Source organism: Grus americana, chromosome 4 (assembly GCF_028858705.1).
Source record: "Grus americana isolate bGruAme1 chromosome 4, bGruAme1.mat, whole genome shotgun sequence".
Taxonomy (NCBI): domain Eukaryota; kingdom Metazoa; phylum Chordata; class Aves; order Gruiformes; family Gruidae; genus Grus; species Grus americana.
The window spans coordinates 70,612,205-70,620,477 of record NC_072855.1 but is presented as its reverse complement, the minus strand read 5'-3'; the positions used below and the strand labels follow the sequence as shown (position 1 = coordinate 70,620,477).

General features: G+C 39.3%; 1 long non-coding RNA gene across 1 annotated transcript; it reads left to right on the top strand.

Annotated features, from left to right (window-relative positions):
* Positions 1-481: 481 nt before the first annotated feature.
* Positions 482-5,066, top strand: LOC129206229 (uncharacterized). The gene is made up of 3 exons (XR_008577062.1): positions 482-568; positions 1,317-1,426; positions 4,588-5,066. It is a non-coding gene; the product is annotated as an uncharacterized LOC129206229 (long non-coding RNA).
* The last annotated feature ends 3,207 nt before the right edge of the window (positions 5,067-8,273 follow it).

Below are 8,273 nucleotides of genomic sequence, written 5' to 3'. Positions count from 1 at the left end.
GATCAAAGTCGCAGAGCTGCCCAAAGCAGCATCAAAGATACACAACAGAGAGGCCTTTAATGAGCAAGAGGGACATGACTGTCTTTTCCCCAAAATAAAACCCTAAAACAGGATTTAGATTAAATATTTAAAATTGAAAAATATTTTATTTTGTCTGGAGCTCGCTAGCAGAAAGCAAAACCCTCAAAGAGAAGATGAGATTTCTCCAGCTGACTCCGCTAAAATTTAATGACTGTCATTTGCTCGATGCTTTACCGTCACTTAATGAAGTCTAAATACCTGTGGCCTAAGCTAAAGGTGGCAGCGGCAGGCGGCGCGGGCACAGGCAGCATAGCAGCCTTGTGCTAGAGCAGATTCCTTTCCCATGGATATGAAAATAGAAAGCAAACATACGGCAGGAAGCTGCGGCGAACGCCGCGGAGCGAGGAGACAGCTTGGAGGGGGAATGGGGGGAAGGGTGGGAGAAAAAAAAAAAAAAAGAGTGGGAGGGAGGACTGGACATGTAAATTATGTGCCAGGAAATGAATTCCTTACAATGTCTCTTGCCAGAAGCTAAACCCTAGCAAATGTAAGTTGTCTTTTTTCCCTTTCTTTCGCTCTTTCCACAGTTCCTCTGAGGGTCAGGGAGGAAGGAGCAGGGACAGGAAGAGGGGGATTCAGTGTTTACTTACTTATTGTGTGACTAAAGCGCTATATGATCCAGCTTTAGCATTAGAAGGCATGTGACCCCATAAAAGTGATGAACAGGATAATATCCTGCTTCTCATTACACACAGTTTTTCAACTGACTTTATTTGGCCATGGGGATCCTTCAATATGTTCTAGGGCTGAAATGCCAGAAGAAACGTGTTTCTGTTCAGAGGCTGGATGTGCTTATTGCGCCGTGTTCAGTAATGAAATGGGGGCTTATTTTGTTTGACTTGATAGCTACCTGTGCAAATATTGCCTCTGCTTAGGTTTTTGTTTGTTTAAGGAATCACCTACTGCATCTGTCAAGACTGCAGAAAAGCATGCCACTGACCTGCACTTAACTTGGGGGTAAAAAGAGAGGACTTGTGTTAAAGGTTAAACCTGTACGTGGGGTTTTCTTTTTCAGAATTTAGCAGAAACCATCTGGCAGAAAGTTAAAAATCCTTAGCAGCAAACCTTTGGCTGCTGAGCGAAGTACAATTCTAGCTTATGAGAAATCAATGATATATGATGCAGAGAGCAGAATGACTAATGAAACTGGACACAAAGTAATTATAAAATAAATTAACTAGTTTACTGGGCATTAAGCATGAAAAGGAGCCCAGACTTCTTTTTTTCCTTCCCAGCCCACACAGTTCAGGATACCATGCATCCCAGCACGTGCAATGCCATGGACATAACCAGTACCAGTTTCCTTGAAGAATTCTGTGGGTAAAAGCGTTGGACACTTTCAGATGTAAGGAATACAGATCTTTTCTTTTTTTAATTAACTGCCACACTACAATGGCTATGGAATTTTGTACATAACAAAATTTTGTAACTTAAGCAAATAAACTTAACTAAGAGGTTGCTTTTCAGCAAAAGATGCTGAGAACCCTAAGTTTCCAGTGAAGGAAATGGCCTGGGAAGCACAGCTCCCAATTTCCTTCCTTTGCAGGGTACAATGGACACAGCTTTTCCTAGAGTGCTGTTATCTCTGGAAATGTAAATGTCTATGAATGCTCGTATCATACTGAAATCAGTAAAAATCAGTAACTCTTCAGAGCTTTTAAAAATTAACTAGCTTCCTGCGTATCCATTTCTAATCAGGATCTGAGAACTTAACAACAATCTGGGAAAATCTTGACCATTGTGACTTGGTTGACATTTTAATGGCAGATACAACTTCTAAGATACTGATAGCACATAAACCTTCTGATGTTGCCCACTATAGAAATAGTGTATGTACATATACAGAATCATGGAATCATTTTGCTTGGAAAAGACCTTTAAGATCATCATGCACATATATGACATGTATTTCATAATATTGTGGGCTCGCCACTATTGAATTGCTTGAAAAGATTTTGATGCTACACGTCAAAACAGATATTCTTAGTATCCATGTGCTTCTTTTATGTTCCCATTTCTAGCTCCTAGAATTTAAACCTCTAAAGAATATAGAAAATATAAAAAGAATATAGTAGTAGAAAAAGATAGTCTTTGCAATTACAGGTAGATGTGAGATAACATATAAACACAGGAACAAAATGAAAAGAAGACTGAACGAGGTATCAAGCTTTTGAACTTACTTGGATTGTTGAAGGCTAATCTCCACAAAGAGCATCAGTCAGGGCTTTGATTCACAGGAATTTGTGTGCAGAAGAGATGCAGCGCCTATATCCTTCCGCTTCCTTCATATGATGTGAAATATGTCTGAAAGTGATTGTGTAGAACTGTCCCACCTCAATGCCAGCTCTAAATAGTGTCTTTAAAAAAAAAAAATATTTTTAAGAATGTCTTCATCCCTGAATGTTAAACCATTTTTGAGCACCATGATTTCTACTGATTTCTTCTGCTTCAATACCAAGTATAACCTACATTACTCAGTTCTGGTATAAAAGAACAACTTTTACATAAGAATGTTTTCTTTCCTACATGGGCTGAAAGAATTCCTAAGATTCTTTTAAACACTCAGCTTATATTCTATTGATCTATTTTCATTACTAACACATTAATGATATTTAAAATTAAACCAAATTGTTTTAATTGGAAAGTAAAGTTCTACTCAGCCTTTACAAGCAATAATTTCTTAACAGTGCTAGTTCAAGCATATTTTGCTATACCTGTACGTTGCCTGCATGTTGCTATTGGAAATTTTGGGTAGAAAATAAAAAAGATGTTTCCCTGAAAACCATATGATTAGCTAGTGTCAACTCCTGGCATATTGCTCTCCCAGGAATTTACAGTATTCATTTAGTTAGACTGTATCTGAGCTATTTACTGCAGTCTTGCAGATTTAGTGCTGCTAAAATGAAGACGACAACACATAGTAATAGGTGCAACGTGAAGTGCTCCATAAAATCTTCCATGCAATATAAAACCAACTTGCAACTTTCTCACATATGTGTCTCTAAATGTAAGTTTTCAGTACCATTAGTCACAGCTTTCAAAGGTTTCTCTGATAAACTGGTAGTTGCCCAGTCCTTTCTGAGTCACAATTTCCTGTGAGTATAGTCAATGAGAAACCTTCCTCCAAAAATCCCCTTATGCTAGGCAAGGCTCGAGACCAGTCCCGGTTGTCAATCGATAGCAAGGACCTACCTGTACGCTGCAGGACAGTCAGGGTGCAATGAGCACCGCCAGTTGCTTCCCCTGAAAAAAAGCACAACAATAATTACGACAGGCTGTTAATCTATCGGTTTATGTTTGAACATCAAATACACATATCCTTCTACAGCTATCCCATATAAAATCTTACTGTCATTACAGTTATTGATAGGACATAACTTTTGTAAAGTGATGAGGCACCTAATTATGATACTTGAATGAATCTGATATAATAATGCCTTCATTGTCAAAACCATGCATGAACAACAGCAACTGAAAACCGATGCATTTTGGCACTTCTGTGCTACCCAGAATCATGAACTGAGATGCCCGAGTAGAGCAGTTCTTGTCTAATGTCCTGTCGAATGATTTTCCAAAACTCTGTATTCAGTGAAAATTAAGGTGGATGTCATATCCTTATACAGTGATAAACATTAGTTCAGATCCCATGGCCTCAGGGACTCTCTGTAGCTGCGGTACCCAAAGAAAGCTATCTTTGATGCATTAGCACCCTTTTTGAACAACAGGGCAAAACTACGCACATGCAGTACAATTACCATTGGTTTGTAATAGGGATTCACAAGCAAGTCATACTGGAAATACTGTGGGGGCTGCTGAAATGGGGGGGGGGAGGGAGGGGTGTTTTGCGTTAACATGTTTTACCTACCTTTGAAGCACCGAGTATCTAGCTCCTTCTCTGCCTTTAAGAATAAGGATGTTTTACCAGGTAGCCCAAATATAATATTGGGAAAGTAATTATCAGAAACAAAGACACCTGTCAAAAGGAATTTAAATTTATTTTCATGCTTCTAATGTATACTGAGTCCCTATGAAAAGCAGATTGTTAAATAACTTGCTTGACCTTGTTATAAACATTTCACTTGTGAGTCAAAGTTGTTGACCATATGGTACTGCAGAAACAGGTTACTTAGAATATAGCAAGGTGCTAAGTACTTTGACTCTCTTCAATTAAACTTATGAACTTATCTTAGTTTTAAGATTGCTTTATCATACTTAGCATTCTTGAAAGCATTAAACTCATAGCTCTTGCTGTTATAATTCAAAAATAAATTGTAAACCTGTCAATCTGAATATTGCAAATTATGCTACAGTCAGTTTAGACCTTATGTGTGAGTCAAGAGCTATTTGGTCAAATTCTGTGATTCTACAAAACACTTTAAAATTGTTTAAATGGTATGTTTTACTGCATACTTTCTTTTACATTGTAAAGCTTTGGTTTAAACATAATAAGAATGCCGTCTTTCACATGAGTTGTTTATTCATCTATATTTCCAATTTCCTATCTAGAGGTATCAGCAGGTTAAGGATTAGACAAACTCATGGTCAACAGGTCATCATCAAATGGACTAAAAGGGGGTACATTCCTGCCTAGCCCCGAACAGCCAGTACCATGGTTCTGGATGCCAAGAAGCCGAGGGGACATGGGCCACTGGTCTGGCCCAGCAGAGCATTTCTTCCTTTCTTAAGTGTAAATATGAATAGCAACAGAAACAATAATAAAAAAATATAGGCAAAAAAGAACAAAAAAAAAGAAAATTATTACTTACCTATCTGTTCTTTTATGTAAATTTGTCTCTCTCTTCCTACTGTAAAAATAGCTAGAGAATACTGAATAAATATGCTAGTGACTGACACTGATTTGTAATGCGGGGTCAGAATTTAGCTCAAATGCTGCTTTTCTCTTTTGAAAAAGCAGCAGCGATTTTTAAGGTGATTAGTAATTGTGGTGTCTTTTAACTTGACAATGTGAATTATTCCTAGCGTGGAAAAATAAAGAGAAAAAAAATGCAACAACAAACAAGTAACACAATAGTTCTTTTGTGACCACCACCAACTCACAGAAATACTATTTTCCTTTCCTTCATTCATTTGCATATGTATTTATTTGCAGAAGGCAAAACACAACTATATAGATCATTTAAATTCTGAAAGATATGAAACTTGGATGACTCAGTGGAAAATTCTCAGAAATAATCTTGATGAAGTGGTTTTATTCATCTCATTCTATTTTTCTCAAGGGCTGACATACGCATAAAAGGGGAACATGATCCCTTGCACATGTTCTCCATGAGGACTGCGTGTAGCACAATCATTAACTCAAAACAAGCTTTGCTGACTCTTACTCAAAGGCATTGCTGAAGCCAAGCCAAGGGAATTCAGCCTGGCATTTCTCCATCTCCTCTGATCAGCGCACAGGGTGAAAGGACAAGCCTGTTTCACTCCACCAAGTACTACAGGGTTTCGGTGGACCTGTGTGATCTGTCCCAACACCTCTGCTGTGCGGTGTGGGACATTTTAAAAGTGAGCTTCCTTTCATGTGCTGCTGCAGGCTGAGGATGCTCAAAGACAGAGAGGGATGCATGAGAGGGTGGACAGCTGGGACTGTGCCTCGCCAGGCACCGCTAGCATGGCAAGATCCCACCAACACCAACCACGAACACTTCCGCGAGTCCCTTGCTTTTTGTTCATCCCTCAAACAGGGAAGAACATTGCAATAGACCATATACAACACGTGCTGTCTGTACGTGAAAGGGACTTGATTCTCTTCTGGGAGAAACGGAAACCACAGGGTGGTGGTCACTTCAGCTCCCGGAGCAACAGCATTAGCCAAGGGCACAGAAATGTGTCTGTGGGGACAGCAGCTTTTTATCAAGCGAGGATTGACAGCAGAAGCCCTTGTCCCTCACAGTCATCCGGCTTTGCTCTACTGCCTTCTCTACTGCTTCTGGGTTTTCTGAGGGCTCTGCCTCCTATTCTTCCTTTGACCGCGTTCCTCCTTTGTCAGTTCTACCATATGGTCCTAAACCTTGACAAGGAAGATCCACCTCCAGGTTGAAACAAGCCAGACATATGGAATGCTGTTTCAGAAGAGGGGGGTGAGAATCATCTTTAGATGATGAGTAACCCTGGTTACTGTTTTGTGCTCCTAGAGAAAGCCATTTACAACGATCGCTAAACTAACCTAACCAGCACATTTGGGGAAGAGGAAAATCCGATCTCTATGCAAGAGGTTTTTCCCGTAACAAAGTCTGTAATATTTTGATTCAAAACTTATTTGTCTGTTATAAAAATCATCTTGGGTCAAATCCAAGCCACACAGTTGCTTTTTCAGAAAAGTATATTTTGTTTTGAGACAGTTCAACTTCTTTCAGTAGCCACTTGCTCTTCCCGTGCTGTCTCATGGGAAGTGGACTGGAGTATTCTCCTTTGAGCTAGCTTTCCTTGTCTGATGTAGCTCCCAAATACTTCAGTATCTTCCTTCCAGTTAAACCTCAAAAGTGAACTACAGAAGTAAATGTATGACTGGTACCTGACAGGGTAAATGGAGGAAGGAGAGAGCCCAGCTTACTGGAAGCGATATTTTGTAAGAACAAACAATAATTATACTGAGGCAGATAAAACGTTCATTTAGTATACATCTGTGTTTTACAGTAGTCAGTAGAAGACCTAAGAAGATACAAGAAAATTAGAAATTAATTGCCTCTTCTGAGATATTGTCCCAGCTCCCAAAAATGTGCCATTTCTAGGACTTCCTGAGCTACAGATTGCATCCAAAGCACTGTAATATCAACTTTATGCTTCTTCAAATGAATATTTCAATCTGTTTAAATCCATCTATGCTTTCAGCCTTCAGAACTTTCTGCAGCAATGAGAGCTTCAATTTAGCTATGCATAGTCTGACTTCCTTGATTTGTTTCAAAACTTTTATTTTAAATTGGTATTGGGTGTCTTCCAGTCTTTTCATTAAGAAATAGTGAATAACGACTCCCTAGCTACCATGCCAATCATGATTTTTCAAACTTGTGCCATATCCCTCTCCTTGCCTCTTCTGTCCGTGTATCCTCTCTTCCTGTGGAAATGGTCCGTATCTTCCATCTCCTCAGTCCTCTCACGTGTCTCTTGAATTACGATTCCCATAAGTCTCTTCAAGCAGTTCGGGGGACACAGAACACTACCAAATGAACTTAAAACAAAAAGTTTCAAATTTCTAAGTAATATTGCTGATTCCCTTCCTATGCATTCTGCATACTTTAGTTCAGTCCCACAGAGGTATGAAAATAGTTACACAGGTTTAAAAATTTTTCTGGGGATAAGAATTGCGATTTCAACCAGTTTTATCAGAATTTTTCCTAAATGGAGTTGAGAAGTTTGTCCTTAGACATTTTTTTTCTGATCCATGTTGACATCAGGATTAAAGTTCAATTTGCCACAAAATTTAATTACTCTCCATAAGAAACTCACTTAACTAAGACACGTACGTATAATTTTCCTTTTTTTTTTCAAGTTGAAATATTTTGCCACCAAATCTGGAAGTCAAACTGACTGCAGGCAGATGTGAAACAGGCTTCCTTCTGAAGCTGAATGAAGTATAAGGCAACAAGAACTAAATCTGACTTGGTTTTACTACTCTTTTTTAATAGAGTAGGTGACCTTGGTAAAACAAGGTAATGACTTGTAAGTCTAAACAAACTCATTTGATTTTAGTGGATTTGCACTTATAGAACAGAGAAAAGAATTTATCATCTGATGTTTCCCTTTAAACAGCCCTTCTCTAAATTTCATGCTGGAGACAGATATTTTTTGGAAACTTCTAAGACCGTCAGACCAACACTTGACTGTAACACACAAGGTAGGGCAGAGAGATTTTGTTCTCCAAAAAATATAAAATTGCAAGCCAAAATGAAGTTGCTGAGGTCCGGTGCTGAGGCACCGGGGCTGTAAAGTCTCCCTCAGACAGCATTACTAAGAGAACAACAATGCGTATGCTTATTTTCAAGCGCTGCGCCTAGGAGAACAAGCACAGTACGGCTGTCACCCCAACAGCCTGCTCGCCTGCTCCAGAGCTGGGTTTATATTCCGAGGCATCCCCCCCTCTCTCCACCAGTCGTAGTCACTTGCCCCTTTTGCTCCGAAAATAAATCAATTTCGATTTCTTTCTTCTCCCGGCCTCGGTCGCCCAGTCCCGCTCTGCC